This window comes from Pezoporus flaviventris, unplaced genomic scaffold (assembly GCF_033815535.1).
Source record: "Pezoporus flaviventris isolate CSIRO_AGI_PZ_B2104156 unplaced genomic scaffold, CSIRO_AGI_Pfla_v1 ptg000047l, whole genome shotgun sequence".
Taxonomy (NCBI): Eukaryota; Metazoa; Chordata; class Aves; order Psittaciformes; family Psittacidae; genus Pezoporus; species Pezoporus flaviventris.
This window is the reverse complement of record NW_026892595.1, coordinates 17,094,208-17,109,474: the sequence shown is the minus strand read 5'-3', so window position 1 is coordinate 17,109,474 and position 15,267 is coordinate 17,094,208.

Below are 15,267 nucleotides of genomic sequence, written 5' to 3'. Positions count from 1 at the left end.
ACATTTCCTTCAATTCCAGTAAAAGTTAATTTTCAGTTTAAAATCTGAACTGGGATCCTGCAAATTTGCTTAGAATGGTTAAGGTGACTTTATTGAGAATATTTCACAGGGAAGGAGAGTAACTATTAGTGAGAACCATATACCACAGCTTTAGAATTTTCCTTAGCATCTGCACTTGTTTTACTGGTCATTTTCTGACAGAAAAATTCTAGTAGCGTTAATTGTAGTTTTACAAAGTTGCAGTTAATAGCAGCTGCATAAGAATACTGCTGTTGTGGTTATTCTTAGTTTTAAAATCTATTTTACATAATTTTTACACAATATATATTGCATTTCTCAGTGTAATGTAACTTAGACTTTATCTAGCAACTATACAGCTTATTTCTAGATGGAAGGAAATACCATCTTTTAACTATAAAACTGTTAACCTTATGTATCAGGGAGATTCCTTAGGAAATGCTTAATACATCCATTTCATAACAAGGATAATTCAACTGAAAGTTTGTGGCTTTTTTTTACAATAATACAGGCTGTCTCTTCTGGCTTAAATGGCTGGGTTATGAAGAGCTTAAGTAATTACACATAATTTTCATATTAATATTTTTAATGTTTAATGATTACACACAAAAGATACTGCTGAAGTTCAGGCCTCCAAGAGCTTGAGGTACAATTAAACAGTTTGTTGTAGAATTCTACAAATAAAAATCCACCACTACTCCCATCACCAAACACCCACGACAGTGTAGTACAAGTCCATGGGAGCTTGGCCAAGATGAGAGAGCACATTTTGATGATTACTTGCTAAAAGATTAAAAGGCAAGGTACTTGTAATAGAGAGCAAAATCACCATGCCAGTACTTGAATATGGCAGGGAATAATTTGTGCCTTAATCACTGGTCTTGAAAGCTACACAGAAATTAGGATCAGCTACTAGTGAAATCATAGCTGTATAACTATGGAAGCTCTCTTTCTTAATTGGCAATTTAGCTGCTTTAAAATGTAAATACATCTTGATTAAAGATGACATTCTTTCTGGGTGCTTAGTGTGGGTCATTAGACTCCCCAGAGCAATAACCCACGGAAAAAAATGGAAGAGAAGTCTAGCAGGAGGCCACATGTTTTCAGACTGCTTCATATCATATGATTATATCAGCAATTTGACACTGGAGAACACACAGAATGATACTGGTCAAACACCCTGACAAACATTTCAGTGGCAAAATTACTGTTATGGTTTGTACTTCTTTTATGCTTGAAACATGCTGGCTGTTACCTTCAGTGTGCAGTACAACCCATGCTCTTGCTGTCTTAATTTTCAAGGAAGAGATGTGTCACTTGTTTGGAAGTATGTCCATATGATGGAAAGCATAATTTCGTCTGTACCGCCTCCTGTTGACATAAACCTCAAGTCTCTGTAGAAATACAAAGAGTAGATTTAAACACAGGTGGAACAAATGCGGAACTTCACATGCCCATTTATTCTATGAATTTATTATGGACCTGCTTTTATTATATTGAAAACCCTTGTTTACAGAAGTACATATACACGGTATGGACAAGCGTCACCACTGTAAATACCTGTTTGCGTACAGGGGTGTTGCTAATTCAAAATCAAAAGGCCCAGGATATAATTTGGCACATCCAATTTTCAGATTCTTTCAAAAATAACCTTAACTTTACATAACACTCTATTTTCGTCTTTTAAGTTAAAAACCTCTCCTTAGTATGCAGCTGCCCCTTAAGGCCAGCCAAAGAAACTGCAGCTGAACTCCACACAGACTTCTCTTTAGGTCTCACCACTTCGGACTGACATATAAAGTATCCCAAGGTTTTCTGCTGGGCTGCCTGCTCAAATTACCTACACATCACACACCGCTAGCAGTTGTACGCAGAACATCTGATCCCCTGCCTCCTCCTGGTGAGATGGTCTGCAGTACTGCAGTACTAACCACAACATCCCCTTGTCAAAGCTAAAGGGGCCTAAGCCTACAGCTGAATTTTAGGAGGGGCAGGAGCTTTTGGAGGGCCAGCACCAAAAACTTGTAGCACTTCGCTTTGCTTAACTGTGTGGTGAAAATAGTATTAGTCAGTTAGTGCATGAGCCATTGGAGAATTGTATGGAGAAGGTACAATTTTCACTCGAGTTTTTTAACCAGCAAGCATCCTGGTCTCCCTACTAGCTATGTGAGATCTGGCATAACATGTATTCGTATTATATAGTAGTATAGTAAATATATAGTATATAGTAAATATATAGTAACTATATAGAAAATAAAGCCGCTCTGCTTTAAAAATTAATGGTTGCTCCAAGCTTATTTACTTTTCATTTGATATTTCTAATCATCACACTCATTTAGACACTGCCACTAGTATCAATAAGTCATCCCTAACGCTATTGCCTAAGTTCCCTGTGCTAGCCAGACTGCAAACTACTGTGAGCTTAAGCAGTTCTTTTGTTGGGCCTTGCTGGAGACAGCTGACCTGGAGCAATGGTAGGTTACTTGGTCTTTGTGTTGTGGGGCTGTCTGATTTTTCAAGCTGCAGAAAGCCACTGCCAGTGCTTAGAATCTTGCATCTTCACAGCACTGTAGCAACAGTAAGTAATTAATCCTCAGAACTCCTCTGTGATGCCAGTAAAAAGCCTCCATTTGCAGCAGGAATCCTGGACAAATGTGGCTTCTTCATATGGAGTTATAAACAGGCAGTGGTAAAGTCTGGCTTTAGTGGTATGTGACAGACGTGAGGTTATCACATACAAATACATGTTTCAAAAGACCAAAATACCTTTCACATATGTTTCTGTTTGTGTGCATATTTATGTCTATAAAATTGCTGGTGATTGTACTTTTGTCTCCACGGGTTAGATAAGGAATATTTTCTCCGGAATCTACAGGCAGGTGACTAATGTTCTCTCCGCTGGAGAGACAGGACAGAAGGTTTCATCTAGTCTAAGAGGATTGAGTTGACAGTGATTTTAATCTAGCATCCCTCTTGTGGGAAAGAGACTTGCCTTAAGCGTTAAGAAAACCAAACCACAGGACTAACTATCCTGCCAGGAGCTCTGAAGTAGCTGGGAAGATGACATAGTAACGTAAGCTTGTTGTGACCTACTTATTGCAAGTTTATGGTTTGATAGTTTATACTGTATCAATAATACATTCTTAATACAGCACATAAACAGTTTAATATATTTAAATATTAGAATTTTATTGCTTTAGTTAGGCTAGCCATGGAATGCTTCTGATCTGGCACAGCAACACTTTGCTTTCTGATTTCTCCATCGCCTCATTGCTGCCCCCATGACAGAGCAGCACATCCTGCACCACCTGCAGCCCTGCTGAGGTGAAAACTGACCTGTGGTGCCTTCACCCTGGCCAAGGACAGCAAGGAACCAGCCTGCAATGCACCATACAGTTATGTAAAGGTGTCATTTTAAGGGACCAAACTAGCTGCTTACTGAATGCTGTTTTCCTCAGAGAGTGGGAGTCTGCCTGAGGAAGAGATAAATCCTGACTGTTGTGCTCTGCCCCCCTAAAGCACTCCCTTGCAAAGAGCTTCCCCTCCTTCAGGAAATCCCGTGCACCTGAAACATCCACTGTAGATTGTGAGACTTGCTCTACTCAACCAAATCAAGAGACATAAATGTTAAAAAGCAATATATTTTTTGACAGATTAAAAAAAAAATTCTTCAATGCTAAGTTAAAAACTGCTCGAGGGAGGATGAGGAGCCCTTCCCATCTACCAAACTCAATCCAGGTTATCTCTAGAAAGGCAGCAAAAGGAACAAAAAGTACCCTCTATGTCGTCAAAACAAGTTTCCCATCTCCATTGGTACCGTGTCATATAACCTCCGTCAGAAATGTATTAAACACTGCTTAAAGAGAACGACAAGCTCCCTTTAATCTTAGACTATCCTAATTTGAAGGCTGTCACATAACAAGGTTAATTAGAAAACATTTACCCTTTCTTCTCACAGTTATTAAAGTTGTACCGCTGGCAAGATTTTTCTCCACAAAATACACTGATGTACCCTCAACTTTAATATTTGTGACTTCTTCCATCTTCAGACTCAGCTAGATTGCTTATGGCCTGTCCAAATTAAGCAACATCTAAAAGAGACTTGGGTCCAGAGGGAGAAGTGTGAGCTGACACCCCCCAGTGTGCCAGGTCCAAGGCTGGCACTGCCTGCCAGTTCGCATGGACCTGCTCATTTCCACTAAAGGGCATTCTGAAAGCCCAGCTGAGCAGGAGCGGACATCATCCTGGATCGCTCTGGAGCATAGCTCTGCCTTAAAGTCATCATTGTACAGTTACCTATTTTGATTTGCCATATTAGAGCTAGATGTCATGGGCTTCATCTCCTAAATTCCCCCTCAAGGTATTCATAAAAGTTAACCAAAGCGGTAGACAGGAATCTGTCCCAAAACCTCTGCAGAAAAAGTTTGAACCTACGGCTCTGTTTTCACAGATGACTGAGGAATCGCTATTAAGTCTTGTCCCAACAGTTAGCTGCTGATTTAAAAGAAAATTGGTTTTGTCATCAGAAACAGATAGGTTTCATTTCACTTGGTACAACCATTCATTGTGATGACAAAGACTGATTAAAAAGAACCCAATTGTCTAGACTCATTCTAGTTTAGACATGCTTTGTAAAAAATGAAAGAATATAAAAAAATAAAATAATGAAACAATAAAATATTTCAATGGACATTTTAAACTGTGAGGAATACAATAAATAATTTAGAAGTAAATGCATTACTTACTCAAAAAAGTCCACTTAAAACTACACAGAAGTTTGATTTTTAACTACCCTGAAATACAAATAAAACTTCATATTGCAATACCTACGTGACAGTTGAGGGGGAAAAAAAAAATCCATTTTTCTTCTGCAGCTATGAGATTTGCAATGCTATTTATGCTTCATCTATTTCACACAAGCAGTCAATCAATAGTTTTCACTACTGCTTTCTCGAGTCTTTCATAACACAGCAAGTAAAGAAATGATTGCATTCTCTCCATTACACACCACAAGAGTAAAACTCGTCAGAACTGGCAGCAGTTAGGAATAGTGTTTAGTACTTAGAAACAATCTTAATTTCAAAACAGAAAATCTTTAAGAAGGCCAAACAAGTTCTTCCTATAACAACTGAAGTGTAGATAGTCACTATTAAAATATATAGATCACCACGTGAAATCTTTTAAAATTCACGTTAAATCTGGAAAATTTCAATATACTCCCCACAAAAAGTTTTCAACCCTCTGATCTCTCACAACCTGGGGTTTTCACAGATTGTGGGTTTGTTCAATAACTGATTTTTCCCTAGTCATGATGCCTTTGAGGCATTTTGTGCAGGGGAGAGAAAAATAAACGCAAGTCCAGTCTGACACTCTCCTTCTCCAGAATCCTTTGAGTAGGGTAAACTCTGGAGAATCAACTCAATGTTTTTCATATTGGCCTGTATTTCTCTATTAAATCCTTTGATATTTGGACTCAAAACTTCTTTCAAACTCATTCTCCAGAATCCCAACAACTGAAAGTGAGACATACATATATATAAAACCAGCCCTGTATAGGGTCCTACACGGTGAAACAGCTATCTTTACGTCTTCCACAGAATACCGCACTTTAGGAAAGTCAGTTGTTCTACAAAGATTAAAAGACAAATTATTAAAATGACAGGCGTGACTGAAGTCATTTGGCAGACAGTTTTGTGCTGGGCCTGTTTATTATCTCCCCACCAACACTAACAACTAGAATTCAAAGACTTCATGCACTAACCATGCATTATGTTGTGTGCTTTTTGATGAGTAACAGCCCAACACGTGTCAAAGACTACCATTTCCTTAGAAACTTGGTAAGGATTATGCTACAAAAATCTTTGTACATTATGACTAGGTGTCGTGCTGTGCAGTTACACTGCTTGCTACTTGACAAGTACCACAGTGATGTGAATGGTTACTCAGACTGCTGCAGAAAAAAAGAATGGCTTTAGGAAAGTTGCTGCTTTGCTTATCGTTGCAGATTAACAGGATTCTAACTTGAACCTGCAATTGTTTATTTAGTTAATACTCCTCCCTTCCTGGAGCTTATTGTTACTCAACAATGGACTTTTACTGATTCACATAAAATTGTAGAGTACGGATACCACATCACCTTTAGCCTTATAAAACTGTTTGATTTAGAGACAGAAAAATACGTTTTTTTTTAGCCAAGTGACAGAGTTTATACCGATTGGAAATACTCTGGATTTTCTTCTCAGGAAAAAAGTGACTGTGCTGGTGAACTTAGAAACCACTCTGGAATTCACACAGAAAAGCCCTGCCCAAACTTAGCAATAAAAAACCAGGCTAGGAAATCTAAAGGCAAATCAAAGCAAGATAGAAGCAGATGCACATTAGTGTGTACACATTACTACATTGACAGTAAGTGCTGCAAGAGAAGGACTCATTTTATTCAAAGTGCCTCCTGCAGTAGCTTTTAACATCAGGACCATTAGCTGCTAATAAAGAGGCTGTGAAAAAATTACCAAGGAAAAACATCATACTGACAGCTGGCTTAAAACCACCATCATACAGCAGTCTGCACCTTCACCAGAGAACTTCAGGGATTCACAACTAAAAAAAGGCTGAGAATCTCTCTGGCTTACCACAATGGCATTCTTGTTCATAAAATACTATTAAAATAGAGAGAGTAACAGCCTGCTAAAAAGAAACCAACTTTTGATAGATCTTTTTAAGTGTTCTGCTCTCACTTTACACAGATACATTTACCAAAACTTACAACTAACTGAACCACTAACCAATTTTGCTAACCTTTGATTAGGTATCATATATATAAGGGCTGAACTGAAATCTGTTACTGCAAGAAAAAGCAAGCTCCTTTTTGGTCCTTCTACAGAGTATAAGACGCTGTGACCAGACAGCTGCCAGAAAACTGTTTGCTCTGAGAGAATTTTGCTCTAAGTAGATATATGGTAAAATTTGAAGGGACTTCTAACTAGTTCACAAAAAGGCATCTGTACCATTTTAACTGCTGGAAAAAGCTATGACTTTCACACGCCCCACACGGTATCTGATGTGACTAATCAGTTGGAGACTGCCATCAGAAAAGACCGATAGTAGGCTGAAGGAGCCTGATGGTGAACTCCAGTTTCATGCACGTATCTGGGGGAAAAGATAAAGCTGATTTTCATTGGAAGAAAGCTTCTGTTGTGTTTTAGTTCTGTTCTTGTAATCAAGGAAAGGGGAAAAATTACTATCTGTTTGTAGGCTCCCCTCTTCTTCCCCTTGTCCTATTGTTTGGTAGATATCAGAGGAACATCAGGGAAAATGTGGAGTTTACTTCTTTCTCCAGACATTCCAGCTAACCAGTGGGTAGTTCAAACTACACAGTTATAATGCAAGGCCAAGATTTGGCAAAGGAGTAGTCAGCCTACGTCCTGACACTCACACGATACCCCAAAGTCAATGGGCTATGGGTGCCCTTGGATTCACTGGGTACATCAGTGACACACCATTCAGTGGAACACCACCATTCACACTGCCTAGGAGCTGGTGCCCTTTTCAAGTGGGTGGTTTTTTAGCAGGACATTTAAGAGGCCAAATTTCAGTAAAGCCATTTCCTATTCTCTCCACTCACTCACCTGTATCACCTGTATGCTCACCAGTACCTCACTGGTGAATCCCATTCCTCCCCAAAACTGGAGACAGCTATCAGTCACTTCTTGGGCCAGACGACCTGCCTTTAGCTTAGCCATGGAAACAAATCTTGTCACATCACTGCCTTCCACATAGAGAGCTAAAGAAACAAAACATAAATAAATAAATCAGACTTATTCATATGGTCAATGATCACAGCCTGCCTCTCTGCAGTCACCTCCCCATGTTTCTTCAGCCTAGCAACATTCTTTGCATGAAGAGAAGCACACCTGGGAAGGCAGATGTGGGAGCTCACTAAAAGCTCACTAACAGTGCAGTATAGCAGTGAGTGCAGGAGCTCCACTTTGGTTGCCAGCTCGGCCAGGCAGAAATGCACGGCTTGGTTGTGCAGCGTGGGCCAGTCAAACACTTTCCGCTGGCGAGTGTAATCAATAGTCTCTTGTTATTATGTTTATATATAATTATAGTTGCCAGTGGTGTCAGGACTTGAAGAAGTGAAGCACAGAACAAGACATCATTTTAGCCAGATCTGTTGTTGCTCTTGTTGGAAAAGATGTTTTTTTCACATTGTACAAACAAGACATTAGGTTTTCCAAGGTAGATTATGCCATACAGTTTGGGGTGCAGTTTCAACCCTGAAAAAAGTCTGGTATTTCTTTGTACTTTGAAGGCCTCTTGATCACTATCTTACCTTAGCCCCAAACTGCCAAAACGTGGAGGAGAGCGAAGAAGTGGGGTGGAGGGAAGGAAAGTTATAGAGAGCAGCATGTGATGATGATGAGTATGTAAACTTTATCCTTAATGCCTCATTTGGGACCCTAGCAAAAGCTTGTGACAACTCCTTCTTTCCATGCTCCCTGTGTACTGAAGGTCTGTTACAATCCCAAAAGAAAATCTGAAGGCAGACAGCGTGCTCACTGAAGAATGCTGTAGAAATGTAAATTCATGGAAGCTTTCAGGGAGAAGGAAGAAACCTCTTCAGAGATCAAGGAACATGAATAGATTGCTTACTATGTCTGCATTCTGTGCTCAGATCCCAGTATAAAAACGAAGGGAAAATCATTAAGATTCACAGACACTTTTAGTGAATGCTGAACAGTGCATCTAATGGAAACAGAATCAAAATAGGATACTACAGGACAGACAAGCAAGATGGCAGACACTGCCTTAAAGAGAACTATTTCACTGCTACTTTTTGAGCAAACTTGGAGATACCCTGTTTTGAACAAGAAAAAAAGGAAAAGTTCTTTTCTAAGGCTAATCAGCCTTGAAGTGAAGGGCTAGACTATCAGGCTCTTGCAGCTTAGCTAGGATAACAGCAGGTACTGAATTTGTAGAGACTTTTGTTTGGCAAATGCAGATCCATGTCACTAAGGCAAGCAGTAGGGAGAGAGTTCACAAACCCATCTGTGTGATCATTTTCTTTCTTCAAAATATGCATATCCACGCCCTTTCACATTTAGAATCTAAACCACAAAACCCTGACTCTGAAACACAAAACACAAGCAAGCCCTGGACTACTACAAAATCCCTTTTCCCACATTGCCAGTTACTCACATGACAAGAGTTCATTACAGGAGCCTGGTGTGCCTCCATATTCCTTTTTGCATCACTTTCCAGGTCACCTCTGTTTAAATTTCATCCCTATACTGTTCTCGTATGCAGCCTCCACATCCCATCAATTGCCCACTTCCAGGACCATTTCCCAGCTTTTCTGCAGAGGGCTATTTTTCATATGCTGTCCCCATATTCTGTAAGGTGATCAGATTTTCTCATGCCTTAAATATTTTCCCCTTCTTTCTCAAACAACTAAACTCAATGCTTATTTTTCAAAAGAGCATGTACTCTAATGTCCTCATTTCTATGCTATGCACTATGCTGCCACCCTAATGCTGGCTTTTGGACAAGAAAGTACATTGCTGTTTTCAGGGATATCTCTTGTACAACGGAAGATCACTGTTCTTCCAAAGGACCATTTAACACTGTAGCATGTGGAACACTAACACGTTTTTCAATTGTATGTCTATGGTGTCCAGATTGAGAGATGATAAAGAAAGAGCGAGAAGTGCCCAGGCACCTTTTGTCCCTTGCCCTCAAACTGATAACCTGTGAAGCATATAGCTGAACAGTAAATGCCGTGCTAGGAGAGCAGAAGAAAGGTGGGAGGATAAGGGGTTAGTCTCGTGTTTGTCAGAGCAAAGTGCTCCAGCATGGCTCCTATGGTTCTTAGCATCCAGCACCAGGGAAAGAAGAGGTGGGAAACAGCAAAGAGAAGGCAGGAGCAAGACAGGTGGGAAGGAACAGGCAGCACCTAGTTAGGTCCTGCATGTAAAAGGGCTTAAGATCATGGAGGGGTTTTGGCCCATCTCTGCTCAACATACATCAGGGCTTGGAGTGGGGGCCTGAGAAAGCTGCTCTCACAGTGCCCACCTCTCTCTTTCGCTGCCTCCTTCCCGACCCAGCTGATCCATCCTCCTGCTTCCTTAGCTGCCATCACCATCCTTCTCCATATTCCTGGATCTGCCATTTGTACACAGACATAAACAGAAGAATTCTTTTAAGGACAGTCCTGGGCAGCATCAAAAGAAGCATGGCCCCCAGGTCAAGGGAGGCGATTCCCTCTACTCTGCTCTAGTGAGACGCCACCTGGAGTACTGTGGTCATCTCTGGAGCCCATAGTACAAAGACATGGACATGTTGAAAAGGGTCCAGAGAAGGGCACAAAAATGGTCAGAAGGCTGGAGCACCTCTCCCATGAAAACAGGCTGAGAGAGCTGTGGTTGTTGAGCCTAGAGAAGAGAAGGCTCCAGGGACACCTTGTTGCTGCCTTTCAATACATAAGGAAGCCTTTTAAAAAATATGGAAATAAATTTTTCACTAGAGCCAGCAGTGACAGGACAAGAGGCACCAGTTTTAAACCAAAAGAGGGTAAATTTAGACTGAACATAAGGAAGAATATTTTGGGCTTTGAACTGGATGAGCTTTAAGGTCCCTTCCAGCCCAAACCATTCTGTCATTCTATGAGTCTAAGAAATTCTTTATGATGAGGGTGGTGAGACCCTGGCACAGGTTGCCCAGAGAAGCTGTGGTTGCCCCTTCTCTGGCAGTGTTCAAGGATGGGGTTTTGAGCAACCCAATATAGTGGATGGTGTCTCTGCCCATGGCAGGGGAATTGAATGTCATGTCTTTAAAGATCCTTTCCAATGAAAACCATTCTGTGACGTCTACATTCTGTTACGTCTACAGGTATTTAAAGCTATGAGCATAGCTCTAACATGGCAAAGCAGTCATGTAAGTACAGAGAAATGTCATTCTTAACAGTGAAACTAACTTCCTGATTTCCCCCTCCCTGTGTGTTTCCTCTTCTGTCAGACAATGTTCTCCATAGGCTCAGATTAACTTGGCCCCATGGATTTCAACTGACAGCACATGAAGGAAATGTTGCTCTAGAGCAGCCTGAGGAACGCATGGTCTACCACACAGCTGAGAATTGTGAAAGCACTTGAAGCTGCCAGATGCAGAATAATCTTTTCCTCGTACTTCCATCCAGCTTACATTTTTTCCACTTGGAACTTCTGCTCACTGTAAACACATTTTGCCTTGTTATATCTCCTCTCAAAAGGAAATTCATATATTTTTCTTCAGTTGTGGCTGGTCATTTTCTAGTGAGATGTACAGTGAGCTCCAAGCTGAGCATCTGTCTCTTAAGGACGTGAATTGCCCATGTAAAAGGATCTGTCATCCTGCTTACTGGCCATGACTCAATGATGGTCATAAAACTGAGACTATGGCAGCAGATAGAAGTCATTACAAAAGTGCCATTCTGCTCTCTCACACACACTGAACTCCCTCTTTGCCTCCAAGTTAAGCAATTCACAAAAAAACCTGTTTGCTTTCTTGCCATAGCAACATTCTTTTCCTGTGATCAGTACAACAGGTCCACAAATGGATGGTCTTTACCAAGTGTCACAACACAGGAGAGACACGTGGCAGCTCTTTCACTGGAGCAAGAAATGACTTTTACCAGTGCCTTTGACATGTGTCACTTGGAAGAAAAGACCACACTGTGACCAAATTTTGCAATACCAGGAAATTAGTTTTCCATTTATATTTTAACTCAATTTGAATGAAAATTCATTCTGGGGGGGAGGGGGAGAAGTGAAGAAGGAAGGAAACTTTCCCACGTGTTGCCCACAAAGAAGGTAATAATAAACAAAGAGAAAGCTGGAACACATAATCCATGGTACTAAAAATGCATAAACAAAACCAACAACAGAAAAAAGCCACCAAAAAAAACCAACCCAAACACAACAAAGCAATGCCCAAAAAGGACAGAAAAAAAAGAAAGGAAAGGCAGTCAACTGCTTCTTCCAAGTTTTAGGAAGTAGTGAAAGTGAGGATGCCAGGACTGGTCCCTCAAGTGTTTAAAAGAAGGCTGATGATTTTCAATGTCACATGAATAGTCATGAACTGGAAGGAACAGAAATGTACTTCTGAGGGCCAGAAGTGAGGACTAGGAGTACATATGCAGACCTAATCACAAAGCTACTGAAGGCATATACATAGTTTTGCACACCTGAGCCTTCAGCAAAGCACTTGTTGAATGTATGTAAAACCATTTGCAGGATTGGAAGGTAACAGCTAGATGTCGTGGTGGTACAAACTGCATCCATCAAGCACCTGGCTCCCTTCTGAACATTGGTTACTCTTTTTTCCTTGTTTATCACTACTGGTTACCCCTAAAGTTTGCAACTTGACCCAAATTATGAGTCTTGCTCCTGCTCCTAGAATTTTCACGCACTTTATATCAGACAGTGGATCAAAGCAACACCAAGGGGCCTAGCAAAGTACAACATACTGTCCACTGTGCTGAAGAAGGCAGCTCCCTCTCCCTTGGTGAGCTCCAAGGCTTTTCCTCCCTGATGGCCCCTGCCTGGCCATGGTGTGGCCGTGGCCAGGCAAAGATGCCCTTCCCAGACTGCTCATCCAGGTTGAGGGTTTGCCTGCTCCCACTGTGTTATTCAGGGCAAAAAGAAGAATTGAAATCTGGTGTCCCAGTTCCTGGCAGAGCATGGTGACTGTCAGGCAGTTGTGCAAGGCTGGACAGCACCAAGCTGCCAGTGGTTTTAACAGGAGTGATCTCATCTGCCAGGCTTTGTGTCTTGATGCTGTCAGTGCATGTCACTTTTGCCTGGGGCATGACTAATACTGCTGGCTACTGTGCTGCCGGGGCAGTATCACTGCAGTCCAGAGTTTCTGACTGTTAGACTTCAAACTTCACGTAGAAATGGACAATGCGCATCCTTGCAGTCTGTGTATGCCTCAATTAAAACAGGAGCAGCAGCAGGACCGTGTCTCCTCTTTGCCTGAGTCTGCAGTAGCTTCCCTTACAAGTCTGTTCTTCACTAAAACCACTCTCACAGTTACTATTTGTCCCAGGCTGAACTAAGAATTTTGGAGCAAACCAAAGATTTTTTTAAAGCATATGAACTCTAAAATATTTGGTCTGGGATCAACCCACAACAGGGAGTGATTTTTTTATTTGGTCACTGAATCAGAAAATCACTTCTTAGAATTCCCGATTCCCCAGCCACACACAGACAATAACAGACAGGGTATGCGCAGGAGCATGAATATGGTGAGATTATTTATACAACCCTGAAATTTAAAGAAGACCAATCTTCTTCAAGTGAACCACATTATATTTCAGATGAAGCAAACACTGTGGGGTGAGGGGAAGATTGGGAGGCTGAAATTGGACAATCCAGACTTGGATCTGTTTACCTGGAACATCCAGAATCCATATAATTCAAATACGTGGATTCGAGTACAGCCTGAGTTTACAGTAACAGGAACCCTGTGACAGCCTCAGGGAAAGGAATTTGGTGTTGTACCACTGATGTCCAAAGTGCACAGAGGTAAAATGGATCCACAAAACAAAGCTCTCATATCCTGTAACAGCCAATTCTTTACACAGCCACTACATTAATTTTCTAAAATCCAGGATAAATATCACAGCTTACTGTACTACAAGAAAACTCCTATTTCATGCCAGTACTTTGATAGCCTTTATACTATTTGTAGCAGACAGAACATGATGCCATGTTTTCTTATCAGCAGAAAAAAAGAAAAAAGAAACAAGGCAAAACCAGCCTCTGTGATGCCTCACAAAATATTTTCTATTTCCAGTTTTCCTACAGAAAGGGAAGGTTGTCTGTACCCAGGCTGTGACAGATTTCAGAACCAGACTGTAAGAGGCCATTGCAGTCGATGAGAAAAGGAAAGTCCTGTTACTCATGCAAAGGGTGACCCCTGTGTCCCTGCCCAGCCCCAGCAGCCCAAACAATGACTTACCAGTCGCTACTCCCCACAGCCACTTTTCTTGGAACTGCAACATCTGATACGTAAAACCTGTTCCTTCCTCACCGATGAGGTTTTTGCTGGGACCCTTACATCTTCAAAAAAGATCTGTGCTGTGTCCAATAACTTCATGCCCAGTTTCTCTATCTTTTTAGCAACATGAATGACTGAAGAAAGTATTAGAAAGGCCACAGAAAACAGACGTACTATATAAAAGCACAGCATTTTAAGAAAGCAAAGTTTGCAGATGTGAAGGTATGTGCCAAGACTACGGTGAAATCTGCCTTTAGGAAAAACATAACAGTATTCTGGAATTTAAAACAGCCCATGTCCTATTTGCAAGATTTTTTATATTTTATTTAACTAACAAAGCAGAAATTATAATTGTAAAGGTCGTATTTTTCATTATGTCTCCAAATAATAATTCTTTACTAGTAGTAATAATCTTACTTCATGCACGTCTTGAATCAATGCAATATTTATTTGCTTGTTTGATTTTTAGTGCACTGTCATGAAATGCTGGAATTCAATTTAGGAGTATTTGCAGACTGCCTACACTGCTGTGGAACAGCAGAGAAATATTTAGTAATGACAAAACCAGAGCTACGTTTTAAGCTGCAGCTAGAGAATTTATCCTCCTGGAAATCCTATTCCCTTCCCCTCTTTCATATTTATCCTTCTCTTTCTAGTCTATCCTGATATTTTCTGTAGAAGAGAGTTTATAATCACACCACACCAATCTGTCCTAATAAAAATTTAGACTCTAATTCCTAACTGCTGTGAATAGCCAACAATTCCATATCAACTCCAAATCTTGTTGAAACTATGTATTTTATGATGGCTTATAAAATACTGTTTAGTTCACCTAAGTAGTAATAGAAAGATTCATAATGGTCACAGTTCATACCTCTGAGTTTTATCATGGACATGCTTGTGAAGAGGGTTTGCTTCCCCACAGGCCTCCCTACACAGCGCTGACTCTGACCCCACGTGCTATGGCCTGCTGGAGATGAACCTGGTTCCTTCAGGTTCAGCCACGTATGACTTCAGCTACCTAGTCACATTTGTTTTTTCATAGCCACAAGTTCTTTCTTGCTCTTGTTCCGATGTAAGCATGGCTTCACCACTGTCCCATGAGAGCTTAACAGACACCCATTCATTTAATTATTTTCTTTTGGGTGGCAATTCCCTTGTCTTCAGTTTTCACCTCCTTGTTGCTCTGGGACTAATGAGAATATTCAGGATGGA